Here is an 18,870-nt window from a genome sequence, read left to right as displayed (position 1 = left end):
TAGTTTATGGTTACACAATCATGAGCCTGGTTACTCTGTCTTACTTATCAACAAATTCTTATTTTTCAAAGAGATTTAATTTCTCTTGATACTCATTTTAAACTATAACTTCCTCTTTCATATTTGTAAAGAAGGATAATATAAATGTCACCTATTTAGCAGCACTAATATTACTTTTTATTTTTTAATGCTTCTTTTGGATGCTTTGCTACTAGTATTGTACAAGCTAAAGACTGCCCTTGTGCAATTGTTTTTACCTGTTAAGTCACTATTTCCACATTAATAATAGGGTAAAGATATCAGGCTTCAGTTTAGATTATGACAGTACCTAATGTCTTTTCCACATTTACTTCAAGAAAGAAGACTTCCTCTCTTGTTTTCATGGGAATTTTATGAATTCCAATATGTATATTTTTCCAGCTGTAGTATTTTAATTGCAATTGGAAATTACCAGTTGAGATATCACTTTTCTTAAGAAAAATTTCCTAATGCTAAATCCTAGCAGTTAAAGCTGACTTCAGCTACTCAAGTGGCATGATTTCCTTATGCTTAACTTAGAATTTTTTAATCTTTTCTTCAGTCATCTCCATTGATACTTTTAGGTCAGTGAGACATTAAATTATATTTTTCTCCTATAAGCCACCTTTTCGTAAGTGGAATTTCCTTTTTTTGGTATGTGCGTGATATGGCCCTAAATAGATGATAAAGATAAATGGAAGCTCTCTTGGTTAATATTGCTGAAATGAAGCCATTTGACCTGATAGCTGTTTTTGATTGCAAGTGAGACTCCGTGATACAAATGTTTGTGTCAAAAAATCCATAGTGGTGATCCATTATGGCAGCAAGTCTTAATCTTTGTTTCCTTTCAGTTAAATTGTTTCCTATCATATGTTTAATAGACTAGCTCAAATAGACATGTAGGGCTAAATGGAAGGTTGTGGAGCTCACATGATACTTTAGAGTCATTACAAAAGACTTTTTCCTGAACAACATCCCTTTTGTTGTTGTTGAGGAATCTCCTGTTGCTTCCAAGAAAAGGAGAGAGTGTTTTTTTTCAGTAGGGAGCCTGGGCATGTGGGAGTCAGGATATTTGTATCCACTGATTAGTTCAGGGAGTCACTCCATCACCTGAATTCAGGCTCTTCACCTGTGAAATGTGAGGTGAGATGAAAGTGAGACAGGATGGGACCTAGGACCCTTTTCTGCAAGTTCTTGCAGCTGGACAAATGTCTCCTTGAGCAACAGAATACCAAGAAACTGTAAGGGACTAAAAATAACTGCATGCATGGGCAGTTGGGCAAATTATGAACAACAAGATACAAAAAGGCCAAAACCCCAACTGCCACTTCTGAAGTGTCAGGAGCAAAAGCAGGGTAGTGCACATGATCCCTGCACACGATACCACCAAGGGGGTGGGCAGACCACTCAAGCCAGCCCTCAGGCCCTACCCTTGGACCTGCCCCACCCTCACCCCATTTAAGGGACCAGCTCGCCCTGCCCCCTTAGAGCGAAGGAACCTGTTACTTGTTTTTGCTCCCTCGTGCTGCAGCAGGGACCACAATAAAGCCTTGCCTGAATTTCTGGTGTGGCCTCTTATCAATTGCTATTGATTAAAGGGTCCAAGAACCCATGTTGGTGTCGAAGGGAGGGATCCCTTCCTTCTAGGTAGGGTTAGAAATTACCTTCTTTTCTCTACCTTTACCTACAAGTTCTCCATTTATTTTCCACTGATTTTGTGGTTGATAAAGTCCTTTAAAGCAGCCTCTGGAAACTAGGAGAGATAGAGTATCTACGACCCCAGGGAGCCAGAATTTTGGAATCATCCTTATTCTGAGTATCTTCTTCTTTGAGGGAACATACTGAGTAGGTCTGTGGGAAGCTATCATATTGTAAGGCAGGTTGCAGGAGTTAATGATGGCTTTCTCACCTAAGAGCCTAGAAAAGAATTGCCTCCATGAACATATTGCAGTAACAATTTAATTGTACCCCCAAGGAAGTTACATTTAGCATCTATGTATTACGATGACAAGCTGACTGGACATGGAATTTTACTGTCTAAGCACTCTAATTTAAAATATTTTTTGTTTCCTCCATCATGTCTGCTTATTTCAAACTTCAAAATAAGGTTGATAAACTGTTCTATGAGCAGTTTTCAATCAGGCCATTCAGTTTAACAAAGTGAACAGTTAATAGTATCACATGTAGAATGTGCTTTCATTTAAGTGAAGAGCTACAGTGATTGTCCTGAAGGGACACAGGGAGCCAGTGGTATAGAAGGAAGAGCCACCCATGTGTCAGTTCTAGAAGGTATAGATGTCACTCTCTCTAAAGTAAAAGTTCTCCTGTTTTCTGCAGGAAACATCAGATGCACTTACTTCTTTCCTTGTGTGTCCTGGAAACAGTGAACTTTTTCTTATCCATCTTTCTTAGTACATGGGTCACTTTTAATGATGATAAAATTTTTCTTACTGGCCCATGATACTTGTAAAGTTCTATTTTTCTTAATGGTGCTATCTAAGGATGTGAGAGAGAAACATGGAAAACATTTAAATGCTGAGAAATACCATTCCCCAATTCAAAAAACTGGCCCTAGGCAAATAGTACAGTGAATGAAGATAATCTTTGTTGTCTCCTAAGTGCAACCCAAAATACATTTTAAATATAAGATGAAAACATGAAGTAATGTAAAATTAAGTGCAGTCATAAGAGAAACTTTCATGATTCAGTTATATATGATTACATAAGATTGATCATTTTGTGCTTCCGCTTACATATCTGAGATACTATAGAAATTAATGAACTGGCTTCTCTATTATGACAATTAGAAGAAAGGCACTAACTTTGTATTTAGAAGTAGTATTCTCATTATACTCTAGAAGTGGTTTCAGGAGTATTTTACCAAGAATATATTAGTGTATCTAAAGTTATGAAGATGACTTTAAGTAAGGGAAAATGTACTCCCCTACAATTTAACCTTACTCTTTGATTTTTTGTTATTTATATATCCATCTCTCCTCCTTCATATGAAGCTGAAATATTGAATATAGAAAGAATACGTTATTTAAGCTCATCTTATAGTTTTGAAAAAGACTGAAAGGCTGCTTTACCTTCCAAGGTTGATTAACGGTAGCATATGATTTTAAGTTTATCATGCACTATTAGGGAGGCTATTTTAAAATGCCATCTTGTGGAAAATCCAGTCCAAAAAGAAAATAACAGTTTTAAGTCCCAGTTCAATGGTAAGTATATGTTATGTTACTGGTTTAGTTGGAGAGTTCAAACCTTCCCCTTATGCTGTCTTTGGCTTTACATCTCTTGCTAACACATCTTCTGAAAATCTGCTTGTGTCATTTCTGCTTCAGACATTATCATTAAGGATAAAAAGTTTCAAATCTGCAATTGCAGGTGATTATGTTTATACAGTTGGGAGAATAGTGGAATAATCTAAAAAACAGCACATTTTGTGTATATGCGTTGACTCCCACTTCCGCAGTGAATGGATTTTTATGCTCCTAGGATGTCATGTTACTGTTGTGAGACTCTGGTCACCCATTGATAATGACAATTGCATTGATTGCTTCAGCATCAGCTGACCTCCTGTGACTAAATAGCTTCACATAGCAGACTTCATTCAAAAAATCAGACCTAGAATTGCTGATATTTCTTTCTCGTTCAATGCCCAAAGTCTCCATACATTTTTAGACTGAAATGTTGTCTTGAGATAGAGCTTTTCTTGAGATAGAGAAATGGAGCTTTGCTCCAGATGTTTAAGCAGTTTTTTTAGGTTTCTTGATTCTTTCCATAGACATTTATTGTTTGTTTTTTGTTTGTTTGTTTTGTTTTTTTTTGGCGCACGGGCTCAGTTGTTCCACGGCATGTGGGATCTTCCTGGAGCAGGGATTGAACCTGTGTCCTCTGCATTGGCAGGCGGATTCTTAACCACTGCACCACCTAGGAAGCCCTATTGTTGTTTTTATAAGTGCCACTTAAGCAGCTTATGACTGAACAGATAGCTTCTCCCAATCCAAATTTAAGACCCATCTTCTCCCCAGGATTTTAACTTAAGAGTGATTGATACTCCCTATTTCTCTCTCTGCAGCCCACTCCTCTGCTACCTTTAGATATTTCTCATTTCAGGAAGTTAATCATGAAATCTGTTAATTTAAATTGAACTAAGTCGTGTGATCTCCATGTTGATATGAAAAATCTGTAGATCACAGCACCAAGTCAATTAAAGGGCAGGAGAGTGACATTCCTAAAAAGTGAGGCTGTGGAATAAGGAAATGTAGATTTGATTGAGTAGCAAATTTGTCACTTTCTAGTTATGTGATTTTGATCAAGGTATTTCATTCCTTCAAGTCCATTTCTCACATCCATAAAATGTGTTGATAATGCCTCCTTTGTAGTATATTTATGATAAACAAATGGGATATTTTTAAAAGGTACTTATTCTAAGTATGTTATTATTATTATATCATTATGCTGTCAGTAAAAATATCAGTCAAAATAGATTGTTAGACTTTGTTTCTGAACATGATGGACTAGGAGAAAACAAACTTATCTTCCTGACATAAACAGTACAAGACAGAGTAAAATGTATGAAATCACTGCCATCAAACATTGAGCCACAGACAGTGTAAGACTTTGATTCCTGAGAAGAGAGAGACAAATGAAATGAATCCAGCCACACAATCACCCTGGCTTTCTGCTTCAAAGCATATTTTGGAATGTGGTATAGGGAGGGCTGTCTTCTATCTCCAGTGGATCAAGTTATTCTTAATGAGTTGAAGAGACCTATATCAGAATTCAGTGAGGCTATGTTAGCTGAAAGTTGTAAAGTGGAGTTCTGAAAAGGAGTGAGCTAAGCGAAAAAAAAAAAAAAAAAAAAAAAACCAAAACGGAAAAATCTGCATAGGGGTTCATTTGAGCCTTTGCTGAATCTTAATATGTACATGATGTATTTGGTGAAACTCTACAAGGCAGGGCCAAGAACCAGAGAGCTGTAAGCTGAACACAGAACAGGAAGTTTTTGAGCTCTAGTTAGACAGAATGGAGAATCTCTGTTGATCATATACATCATAGACAATTGAGAAAGGTCATGCCTTTGTATTGGGACTAAACTATATCTAGAATAAAGATTACTCTTGACTCACCCTAACAAAGAATAAAAACAAGTCTTAAAGGATCAAGTAATCCACAAATAACTAAATTGATTGCTAGAACAAATCTCAATACTTAAAAAAAAAACTAAATTCAGATACTCATTGTCATTACTCACAATGTCTAGCATCCAATAAAAAAAACTACTATATGTGGCAAGAATCAGAGAAGAGTAATTCATAACCAGGAAAAAAAATCATTCAATAGAAACAAAACCAAGAATCATAGAGATGATAGAATTAGCAGACAAAGCCTTCTAAATGAGTCTTGTAAATAGTTCAAAAATTTAATGCAAAACATGGATATAATAAGAAGAGAAATAGAAAAGATAAAAAAAGACAAAAATGGAATGAAAGACTTAAATGTTAAAAAATACAGTATCTGGAATGAGAAATCCATGAGAGATTCCTGGAATGTTAGATACTATAAAAGAGGAATCCATTGAAATACAAACTAATCCAAAATGAAGGACACAGAGGGAAAAGGACTGAAAAGAATATTTAGACCCCAGGAGGTGAAATCTGAAATAAAGTGTGAAGAATCTGAAGCCAGATAGACCCAAAGAAAAACATGTCAAACCACATCATAGTCAAATTGCTGAGAACTAATGATAAAGAGAAGAAATCAGAAGCTATCAGAGAAAAAAGACACAGGAGGAAAAAGGATGATCTCAGGCTTTATTTTCAGAAGATGATGGAAAAACATCTCTAGCATAAAAAAAAAAATCCAATGAAAATATCCTTTAAATATAGAGATGGAATTTTTCAGACACACTGAAGCTGGTAGATTCTACGGTCAGCCCATTTTCACTAAAAGAAATGTTACAGGAAGTTCTTCAGATCAAAGGAAAGGATACCAGATGGCAACCTGCATCTACATAAAGGAATGAAGAGTGCCAGAAATATTAAACATGTAAGTAACAGGACAGGTATTTCTTCCAGTTTAAAACATTTCTGTAGAACATAATTGACTGTTTAATAAAAATTTTTAATATTGTATTGTAACATTTTTAACATACATAGAAGTACACTGTATGGTAACAATAGCACAAAGGACAGAAGTTAAGAAAGTGGAAGTATACTATTCTACATAATATGGCTCTTACATTATATGTGAAGCAATATGATATCACTTGAAGATGGACTTACAAATTAAAGGTACATATTATAAACTACAAAGCAATCAATACAAAATAAAACCAAGAGGTGTAACTTTTAATGCAATAGGGAAGATAAAATGGAATTATTAATAAACTAAATCCAAAAGAAAGGAAAAAAAGAGGAATAAGAACCAAAGAAATATAAACAATAGCAAGATGGTGGACTTAAATTCGACCATAACAATAATTACATTAAATATAAGTGGTTTAACTAGTCTGACTAAAAGAGAGAGATTATTAGATTGGGGGAAAAAACCCACAAAAAGCAAAAAGTCCCACTTAACTACATTTGTTCTTAGCATTTAATCATTGTCTGATCATTTCAATATTTGTATGTCTGAATCTGATTCTGCTCCTTGCTTTGTCTCTCATACTGTTTGTATTTTTCTTGCCTTTGAGCATGTCTTGTAACGTTTTGTCGAAAATTGGATATGATGTATCTGTAATAGGAGTTAAGGTAAATAGACCTTTATTGTGAGATTTTATGTTATTAATCTGGCTGGGAATTGAGGTGTATTTAAAGTTTGCTTTATCTGTTGGTGCCAGAGACTTCCAATTCCTGCAGTATCCTTGTTTTTGTTTCTCCTGTTGACTTTTAGCTTCTCATGTACTCCTTCTTGAAGAGAGACTGTGTCTTGCAGCTTTTACCTGTAATCCAGTGTTATTGTACTGGAGGCCTGTTGAGGCAGTGGTGTGTGAGAGGGAATGATTCTGTAATCTTATGATTAAATTTGTTTCTTAATGAGCTTGTATTCCTGGGCTGTGACCTTTGCAAGTGTTTCTTACCTCCTCTCCCCCCACCCCACCACCACACCTGAGGGAATACAGGAAGACTAGAAAGTGCTGGAGTGGGGAAAGTTTTCTCTTCCCCCAGTTAGATAAGTCTCTGGTAAAGTCTTCTCCCTTGGAGAGTAGGCCTTTCTGATGAAGAATGCTCTGAGCATATTACACAGTGATACTTACCCATCTCTTCCAGAGCCAAGAGGTAATCTTTCTCAAGTCTTCACTATGAGAACCTGGTGGGATTCCTGGAGGTAAAACCTGCAAAAGTCTGGAGGCCTCCCCTAAAAATATAGTCCCCAAAAGTTTCTCCCTGTCATGTTAATACACATCCAGCCTCCAGCATTTCTTCATAATTATAATTTGTGTTTATACTAGTTTATGGCTGTAGTTGCTGTGCTCTTGGTAAGCAGATCTTAGCTGTGAATCTCTAAATTCACCTGTCTCTTCAGATTTGGTGGTAGCAGTTGCCATGAAGCCTCTCATGGGTCCAAGAAAAGTTATTGATTTTCAATTCAGCTTTTTCTTGTTTTAAGGATAGATGATGCCTTCCATGCACTTTACATGTTGGATCTGAAACTAAAAGTCTATATTTTCTTTACAAGGAACATACTTAAATATAAAAACAGATAGGTTCAAAGTAAAAGTATTGAAAAAGATATACCAAGCAAGCACTAATCCTCAGAAAGTTGAAGTAAGCTATATTAATATTAAAATTAAACAAATGGACCTTTGAACAAAGAATGTTAGCAGGAATAAAGGGGAACCTTTCATAATGATAAAGGAGTAAATTCAAGACATACAGTCCATCAGTATCTATGCATCAAATAGCAGAGCTTCAAAATATTCAAAGCAAAAGTCGAAAGGAAAAGTAAACAAATCCACAATTACAGTTGGAGGTTTCAGTACTTCAAAACAAAAACCCTTCTTGGTTTTTGATAAGAAAAACAAGATAGAAAATTAATAAAGGATGTATAATACTCATTTTCCTCCATATTGAAGTATAAATTCAGTATAATCCCGATTACAATCTCAGTAGGCTTTCTCTTTCTTTTGTAGAGTTTGGCAAGCTGATTTGAAAATTTATATGAGAATGTCAACAATCTAGAGTAGCCAAACACAATTGTGAAAAAAGAAGAACAAAGTTTAAGGACTTAAAATACTTGATTTCAAGACCTACTACAAAACTACATTATTATGACTATTGGCAAGAGGATAAGCATGTAAAGCAATAAAACAGACTAGAGAGTCTAGAAACAAACCTAGACAGAAAGGATTAATTGAATTTTGACAGAAGGGCCAAGGTGATAGTAGAGGGAAAAGATAGTCTATTCAACAAATGATGATGGAATTATTGGATTATACATATGAAAACACACAAAACTGATATAAATATATATATTTATCATATACATAAATCAATTCAAGAGAGAATCACAGACATAAAGGTATAACACTTCATAGAGGAAAATCCTCACAAAACTGGGACAGGTAAAAATTTCTTGCATCAGACATTTAAAAGGATGAACCATAAAAATAATCGATAAATGGACTAGATGAAAATATTCAAAAAACATATATGTGACAAATACTTGTACCCAGGATGTATAAAGAACCATTACAGCTCGGTATTAAGAAAACTAATAGCCCAATTAAAAGTGACAAAAGATTTAGACAAACACTTTAGAGAAGATGGAATGATCAGCTGGCACTGGAAAAGTCATTGAGAAAATGCAAATTAAAATCACAGTGAGATACCACCTCATACCCACTAGAATAACTACAGTTAAAAAGACCAGGACTTTCTAGGGGGCGCGGTGGTTAAGAATCCGCCTGCCAATGCAAGGGACACAAGTTCGAGCCCTGCCCCAGGAAGATACCACATGCTGCGGAGCAGCTAAGCCCGTGTGCCATAACTGCTGAGCCTGTGCTCTGAAGCCCGTAAGCCACAACTGTTGAGACTGTGTGCCACAGCTACTGAAGCCAATGTGCCTAGAGCCTGTGCTCCACAACAAGAGAAGCCACCACAATGAGGAGCCTGCACACCTCAGTGAAGAGTAGCCCCCACTCGCTGCAACTAGAGAAAGCCCATGTGCAGCAATGAAAACCCAACACAGCCAATAAATAAATAAATAAATAAATAAAAAATAAATTAAAAAAAAAAAAAAGACCAATTTTGGATCTTCCCCGGTGGTCCAGTGGTTAAGACTCTGCATTTCCAGTGCAGGGGGTGTGGATTTGATCCCTGGTAGGGGAACTAAGATCCCACATGCCACATCACAGGGTGAAAAAAAAAAATCTTAAAAAAAACAAAAAGAAAAGACCAACAACATCAAGTCTTTGGTGAGGAGGTGGAGCAAGTGGGAGTCTCATACATTACCGATGGGGATACAAAATGGAAAATACTTTGGATAAATGAATAGTGGTATATCTTATGATAGATTATTCATGAATAAAAAGGGAGAAACTACTGACGGACGCAACATCAGGGATGAATCTCAGAGGCATTATACTAAGCAAAAGAAGCCAAACACAAAACAGTACATACTTGTTTATGTGGCAATATAGAAGAAACAAATCTAATCTAGAGAGAAGCAGAGCAGTGGTGGCGTGATGCTGGGACTGGTGAGGCTGACTGTGATGAGGCACCAGGACACTTTGAGGGGGGTGGGGTGGAAATGTTCTGTATCTTGATTGCAGTCTAGTATTTGTTTTACAAATGTATACATTTATCAAAACTCACCAGACTATCTATCTGTCTATCTATCATCTCTCTCTCTGTCTCTGAGTGTTTTTACTGTATATAAGTTATAACTCAACAAAATTGATTACAAAAAAGGGGTTGTGAGCAATTGACTAACTTTAACCTACAAACTAATTTTTTTTGATTAACGGGAAGTAATGTGTGTCTGGAATCTTAAAACTTTTCATATATGCTTTCATTTAATTCCTGTAATAGGCCAGAAATGTGTATTTTATTTTTCTTACTTTATTAATAAAAAAAACTTGCTTAAGATAAGTAGATTACCCAGATTCTCATATTTGTTAAGGTTTGAAACTTAAGTCTTACGTCTTCTCTGTTCTTTCTTCTCCTGTGAGTGACAGCCCTCTACCCCATTTCTGGAGGAAAGAGCATAAGACAGTATGATCTAACATTAAAAGTCATTCCCATCCCTACTGGAGAGGAGCCTGTAACTTTTGAGGGCTTTGCTACCTCTAATTTTAGATAAGCAGACTAAGAGAGAGAGGTACAACAGAGCAGGTATATGAGGCAGTAACATAAAGGGGAAGGGACTCAAAGGAAGACCTTTGAGATGGCTCCTTAAATTAAGATGCTATGATTTAAGAAATCATTAATTAAAAATGTTCATCTTTAGGCCTGAACTTAATTAAGATCTCAAGTAACTTTTACTTGGGAAGATAAACAGAGAAGAAGAATTTCAGAAATGCATTTTTTATTGAAGAGAAAGTGACATTAATCCTCTAGTTTTATTTAGCCATGAGCTTAGTTGGTGCTTGATTTTTTTTTTTTCGTGTTTAAATAAACTTGGATAAGCAGTTGGATGGAAAGAAAAAGTATGGTATTTAGCTTATTGGTAAAGTCCAATAAATTATCATAAACCAACTCTGTTCCTGACTATCATCAGATTAGCAGTGGTGGGATTCTGGGCTTTCTGTCTGTCCATCTGTCTACCCCCATCTACCTATCTATCTTATTTAATCCCAAGAACCCAGTTGTATACATATGATTATCCTTGAGTTTACAAATGAGAAAAACAAGGCTTAGTATAAATAGATTTACTGCTTATTTGTATTTCCTAGTTTTCTGTAATGAACAACTGCTGATTATATAATAAAAAAGTTAAATGTACTTATTTAGTTTCTACTACAATATAAATTGAATTAAATTTATTTTAAAAACATTATGGAATTTTAAGGGATTAGTTTCTAATACTTGGCAAAAATTTAATGCTTCCATTTTAAACATATTTCACTTCAAAGGAGGGAATAATTTCGATCAAGTTGATTGCAAAACAACTTTCTATAAATAGAATTCTATTTTCTCCTTCAAGTTTCAATATTAAAATTAGAATATGTTTTTTTATAAAATGTTTTGGCTTATGAAAAAAAAACCAAAAATGTTCTCAAAACCATATTCTAAAACCATATTTTTATTAAATGGAAAAGCAATTAGTAGATTAAGGAGTCTTCAATATTGTGAAGAATAGTGCTGGAATTTTTTTTAATCATTTAAGTTTTTATTATTTGTCCTGCTAATAAAATAATACTTTCCAGCTTTTACCTACATAATTTATTCTTTTCCTTTATTGTAATTTTTCCTTATTATTTTTTTTTATTCTTATTTCTTTTAATATTAGTAGTATTATTCCTAATCATTTCTTCTTTTTTATTAGGTTTCTTTTTCTTAGCTCTTTATTGGGATATAATTGCTTTACACTGTTGAGTCAGTTTTTGCTGTGCAACAAAGTGAATCAGCTGTATTTATACATATATCTCTATATCCCCTCCCTCCCGCAACTCCTTCCCACCCTCCCTATCCCAGTCCTTTAAGTCATCACCCATCATTGAGTTGATCTCCCTGTGTTATGCAGCAGCTTCCCACTAGCTATCTATTTTACATTTGGTAGTGTATATATGTCAATGCTACTCTCTCACTTCATCCCGGCTGAGTAATATTCCATCGTATATATATACCATATCGTCTTTATCCATTCATCTGTTGATGGACATTTAGGTTGCTTCCATTGTAAATAGTGCTGCAATGAACATTGTGGTACATGTTTTTTTTTGGATTATGGTTTTCTCAGGGTATATGCCCAGGAGTGGGATTGCTGGGTCATGTGGTAGTTCTATTTTTAGTTTTTTAAGGAACGTCCATACTGTTTTCCATAGTGGCTGTTTAAAAGAGGTTAACTTTCTCAAAGTCACGCAGCAGGCTACTGAGGGCCAAACATTTCCATTCTGTCACATCACCTGCGTGATACTACTGAAATAAGTATTTGCAGAGTGGGGATGTGATGTACCTTGTTTTGTTTATCTGCCCACGGTAGCATAAATGTCTAAAAGTACAACAAAAGACGGTCAGGGAACAAGATGCACAGCATCTAAATAGCTGGTCTGCTTATTACTATCTGCCCCCAACACTGTCCTGGCTCCAGTAAACTGTGACGAAGCAGTCCACAGATCTACTTACAATGATCTGTTCTTATCACTCTGGACACTACCATTTCACAAAAATAAATAGCTTGACATCCGTGGAGGTAAGGAGCAATACATTTACTGATTGTTTGTATTTTCTAGTTTGCTGTAATGAACATCCACTGATTATATAATAAATAAAGCTAAATACAGTTATTTTCTACTATGAATTTAGTTCGATTTATTTAAACAAAATTAAAACTTTAAAAAGGAATGGCATCAAGAATTCAAACTGCTATGATAAATGAACCCATTGAAGGAGTCATGGGCACAGTCAGAAGCTTAAATTAGATCCTGGGCAGGTAGGATAGCTGTGGGGGGCTTACTAACTAAAACTCCTCCTGAGTGTCTCTGAAAAATTGGATCTGTTTTCTTCAAAAGTGTTTAAATCTCTTCCACGGTACGTTCGGTAACTGTTAATACCTACCTCGCCCACCTGTGTTAGTGAGATAAATATTGACTGAAACACAATAGGTAAGATGATGTACACTTTACGTTTTGAAGTCCGTGAGATGTTCTTCATTTGAGCAAGTTCCTAAAAAAATGTTGAACACATTTCCTTCACAGAAAACTATTGCTTAACACTAGCTTTAGAAGTTAGCTTCCCTGCTCTCCCCAGCTAAGCCACTTCATCTTTAGAAACATCTATTTCTGAATACTAATTTGATGAAAACCATTCTAGAAACATAGAATCACACTAAAGGCTTTCTCCAGACATCTGGCTCTGCTACCTCATGGGAGCGTTTCTCGTGCAATTACATAAGGTGATTTAGGCAGACATTTTGAGTTGGAATGCAGTTTTCACTAGGGTTTTCAACATTCCTGAAGGTTAGACAAGTTCCAGGAAATCTGTAGTTGACACATCCGATTATCTCCTTGCTATCGTTTACAGTGACCATGGCCGATGTCAATCTTTCTTGACAGGCAAGGGGGAGCCTAGTGATGATTAAACATACACGTAGAACATAAAATGTAATGCTGGACTTAGTTCTCATGAGCTTAGGAGTTATACTTAAGTTATTTGGGGTAAAGAAGAAATAATAGTTTTCTGGAAGTTTCTCTGCCTCCAAAGGAAGCCCCAGGCAGTAAAACCTGTAAGTTTGTAATTAAATTATTCATCTGATGTTTACACCAGAAGACTAAGTTTTCTTTAGTGTGGAAGAAATTAAAGAAATTAATTGAACCAGAATTGAAATAAATATAACCTCAGTTAACTTTATGTCTCTCTCTTTCTTTTCCTCCGTCCCTCCTTCCTTCCTTCCTCTTTCTTTCCTGCCTTCTTGCCTGCCTTCCTTTCTTTTTTTTTTCTTATAAAATACTTGAAGAGAGAGAACAGAATGATAGTATCAGGGACTTAAATGTAAAAATAATTATAATAATATAATTTCCATGCAACATCCTGAGGTTAGTAGATTCTCTGGCAGAGTCTGTTTACCTAGGCTGTCTTCAATGCTGTCCCAGGAAAAGCAATTTTAAAACGAAAGCTTGGGGTCCTTTGGGATCTAGAATCACACAAGATTCTTTGATCATCACAAGATATTCACACAACAGACCAGAATTTTGTTACTTGAACTTTTAAAAAAATAAGTTTTAAACTGTAATTCACATCAGATTGCATCTCATGCTGATCTTTAGAGAGAAAGAGATATCTTCTTTCAAGAAGAAAGCCCACTGGTTTAAGGAGAAAAGCTCTTTTGTAGAGCGCAAATGACATTCTCTTCTGGTACTACAGAGAAATGTGCTTTACATTTACCTGATTTTTATCTTACATTTAACATTCCTAAGTCAAGCTGTTTCAGCAGTGCTGTCAAGAACATGATGGATTTAATTGTCCTTACAGTTTGATTTGTGGGGGTACTTTATAGAGAAGAGTGACCCCAGCAGGAGCTGGAAGTGTGGCATTGGGTTGTTGGTGACAGGTGGGGGCAGGTGTTGGGTGGCTGCTAGATTAGGGATGTCCTGCAGATGAGAAGCCTGTTAGACCTCAGAAGAGCTCACTGCCAAAGCAAATCAAGTGAAAACAAAGTGGATGGATGAATGTAGCACTTTGGGGAGGGGGTCATCCACATTTAGGGGGCTGTCAAAGAAGCCAGCCTTGCTGTCTGGAAAGCAGTCAGAATGACAAACTTCTGATGACTGCAGAGTGACTGAAATGGAGTCGGTGGTTCTCAATGCTTATACCCAGCCTCAATTCACCTGCAGTCTATTCTTAATAGCTAAGGGGCCCACCATGGTGACAGTGCTTGGTGGGGGGGGGTGGGGTGGGGTGGGGGGGTGGAGCTTCAAGAATCAGAATCTTGGGAAAGTCTCATGTGGATCCAGATATGTCCTCATTTGGGGTGAGGGTTGGCTATCATTATAGCCTTGTTTGAATCCGAGGAGCCATATCCTCATTCAGCTCAGTTAGGGTACCACATATAACTTTGATTAAGCTACTTAGCTGAGGGGAGCAAGTCTGTACAACCCCTGGTTGCTAAACTACCTTTAAAGCATGTGGATTGTTCTTCACCGGAGAGAATCAGTCATGTGTGTAAGTTTGGGAGCAAGAGGAATTGCTCTGTGAAACAGAAGATGGGTTAAGTGCTCTGTGTGAGTGAAAGAGGAGAACTAGAGCTGGTATCAAGGGGAGAGCAAAACTGGAGAAAACAAGGTTAACAGAGAGTGATTTTTGCAAGTTTACTGAGTTTCCCCTACAAAACCTTTAGCACATTTTTCATTGCTCATTAGTAATTTTGGTGTAAGTGGGGAAAATGCTGGGTAAAGTGACAAGTTCTTAATATCTCTGGACCTATTTTCTCATTTGTAAAGTAAGGACATCATGATTCTGATCACCCACTGGAGATAATTAACTTTTAACTTCTCTCCAAAGAAAAATTTATCAATTCTTGGAATAATACTATAGGGATGTATCGTATTGGGGAAAAATACTACAGTGGGGAAAAACATTACAACTAAAAGGCTTGAACTGAAGGAATTAATTGGGAGAAAGGAATTCCTACTTTTTGTAAAAAATTACTTTTATGGCATAAAAATCCTCTGTCCTATTACAAGCATTATTGTTCTTTAGAATATTTTCCCTGTATGGTGTATATTTGCATTTTACACAATTATTACTGTAATATATAAATGACATTGTGTCTTCCTTTTTAATTTTACATGTGAAATGCCTATGATAGTATCTATATTCACATATATATACGTATATATCTGTGTATTTATCATCTTTGTTTCTCCAATTATCAATCTATCAATAATTTTCTATTATTTATAAATAACCTCTGAGTTTAGCTTTCTAGAACTCTAGAAATTATTTACCAGTTTCACTTCCGAGTTCTTATTTGATGACCTCTTAGCTTCGTTTGTTCTAATATAGTTTGATCTGAAGACCACAATAATAAATGTATTTGTTTGTGCATGGTTTTTATAACCATTATTTACTCTATATAAATCTGAAACGATCTTCCAAAATGTACTTCCTTAATCTTCTATTATTGAATATAAAGTTGCTTGTAAATATTCACATTTTAAATAACTCTGTAATGTACAACGTTATAACTTTCTTTTTAATTCAGATTATTTCCTTAGGAGAGACTCATAAATATGAGATCAATTGCTATAAAATTTTTAAGAATGTTTATAATACATAGTGCCAAATTAAGAAAGGCAAGAAACATATTCTTGGTTTTATTGGACTAAATAAAAGACATTGCTTACCTGCGCTCCAATTTTTCTCCAAATCCAAAAATTTCTCAGTATATATTCTGCAGCTGAAGGAAATTTCATAGCCATATATTTAGTGATAAAGAATGGTTTTCTGTACCGCCACTCAGAAATGCATAGGTTGTGAAGGTTTATTCCAAATTAAGTAGTCAAAATCTTAATTGAGCAATAAAGGTATAAGTGAAGTGTTATTTTTCTATTTAACTGCATTGCCAGACTCTGATGAGATAATACCTAACCTTGATAATGCTTGATTGACTGCCTGAGTGGAAGAATGAATAGCATCTGCAAACATAACTGATTTTCTTTACTAAGAAGAAAAAAGGTGTTGCAAAACCGACTCTCCTTGTTAATTGGAGCCCTCCCTCCACTGGCTCCAGTAAATCCTCTTTTTGGGCTAAGGTGTCAGCTTAGAGGAATCAGCTTTGCTGAAAGGGAGAAGCCAGACCAACACAGAGAGGATTGACTCGGGTGACTATAAGTTAGAGCATACATCTAAAGGGACCAAGCAGAAAAGGTTAATCGTTATACTTGCCCTTTTCCCTTTTGGCTTCTAAATAACCATGATTATTCTATTGCATAAGAGAAGGAGTTGCAATATTAAAACTATTGATTTTGAGGATTTAAATTTTTTCATTGGATGTTAGAGACTGAAAGACAATAGAAAGATCAATGAACCTAAGAGCTGGTTATTTGAAAAGATAAACATAGTTGATAAACCCTTAGCCAGATTCATCCAGAAAAAAGAGAGCTCAAATAAATAAAATCAGAAATGGAAGAGGCGATATTACAATTGACACCACAGAAATACAAAGGATGCTAAGAGATTACTACAAACAATTACACACCAACGAATTGGATGACCTAGAAAGAATGGATAAATTCCTACAAACATACAATCTTCCAAGGCTGAATCAGGAAGAAATAGAAAATCTGAACAGACAGATTACTAGTAGTGAAATTGCATCAGTAGTCAAAAAGCTCTCAACAAACAAAAGTCCAGGACCAGGTGGCTTCACAGGTGAATTCTACCAAACCTTTAAAGAAGAATTAATACCTATTCTTTTCAAACTATTCCAAAAAATTGAAGAGGAAGGATCATTCCCAAGATTACTCTACAAGGCCAGCATTACCCTGACACCAAAACCAGATAAAGACAGTACCAAAACAAAACAAAACAAAACTTACAGGCCAATATCCCTAATAAACATAGATGCAAAAACTTCAACCAAATACTACCAAACCAGTTCAACAACACATTAAAAGGATCATACACTATGATCAAGTGGTATTTGTCCCAAGGATGCAAGGATGGTTTGATATATGCATATCAGTGTTATATACCACATCAATTGGACAAAAGATAAAAATCATATGATCATCTCAATAAATGCAGAAAAAGAATTTGACAAAATCCAACTTCCATTTTTGATAAAAACTCTCAACGAAGTGGATATTGAGGGAACATACCTCAACATAACAACTATGTTGTACACCTGAAACTAATATTGTATATCAACTATACTTCAGTAAAAAAAAAATTGGTTGGAAACAAGCTCTTCTTTAGAAAAAAACCAACATCTTATTTTGCTAAATAAAACAATATAAAATGAAACAAACACCTCCCTTCTCCCATTTCTGTTCCTAAACAGATTACAGTCCTATACATAATAATTATTTTCTTTATAGCAAGAAATATCCATGTTGTAAATTTGGGCTCATTGTTTTAGAAGATATATATTATAATCATAAAAATTATTTTGAAACTAAATATTAATACTTAAAATTTATTTAAATTCTGTCATATATAAGGCACTATAAGCAATATAAAATTAGCTGCATTAATGAAAATAGATTATAATTTCAAGAGTAAATTTTAGGGTAATATTAAATAATAATGATAAAAGGAGGTAGATGATATATATCAATATGAACATATTAAATTATGTTAAAGCTATAAAGTAAATTTACTATATTAAAGTATATTTACAAAACTTTAATTGGATGTTTTAATAGTTCATCAACTTGTGATACAGAATAAACTTTCATGTGCTTTGGAATTACAGGTAGTGGTTTCTTCAAGAGATTTTTGATTAATGTTCCTAAAAAAGTAAGTTTGGTCTCTCTCCTGGAACTCGGATAAAGGTGGTATTTGATTCTTAGTCTATGGAATGCGTGGTAGGAATCCTGCCAAGCATCTTGCAAACTTAGCTCTAGGTATATATAGAGAGAGCAGTAATTGGTAGCAAGGAGGTATACTGCCTTCCAATCTGGCACTGAACTTTTATATCCTGGGCAAAAATTTTCTGGGGTGTGTGTGTGTGTGTGTGTGTGTGTGTGTGTATAGAATTATAATCCTTACTTATTCTATCTTTAGGTTGGAGATGGTTGCTTAGTTGCATAAATCCGTATATAATTAATCATTTGCAAGATTAGTGCTGCCTTGTTCCATCTTACCATGGGGATAATTCCTTGAAAATTTTTGAGATTAGTTAGGTCTGCACAGTGCTGTCCAATTCAGTAGCCACTAGCCACACATAGCTATTTATATTTAAATCTAAATGAATTAAAATTAAATAAAATTGAAAACTCTGTTGCTTGGTCTCACTAGACACATTTCAAGTTCTCAGTAGCTACATGTGGCTAGCGGCTACTATACTGGGCAGAGCAGTGCTGGTCTGGGGCTGCAGCACATTTCCATCATAGTAGTGAGCTCTGTTGGACAGTGCTGAACAAGACAAAATATTTTGTAAAATAGCCCCTTTATAATTAGAATCCTATATCTTGCTTGATTTCTCAAATAACAAAGTAAATAAGGTAGTAAACCAACA

Source organism: Hippopotamus amphibius, chromosome 6 (genome assembly GCF_030028045.1).
Source record: "Hippopotamus amphibius kiboko isolate mHipAmp2 chromosome 6, mHipAmp2.hap2, whole genome shotgun sequence".
Lineage (NCBI taxonomy): Eukaryota > Metazoa > Chordata > Mammalia > Artiodactyla > Hippopotamidae > Hippopotamus > Hippopotamus amphibius.
Note: the sequence above shows the minus strand (reverse complement) of the source record.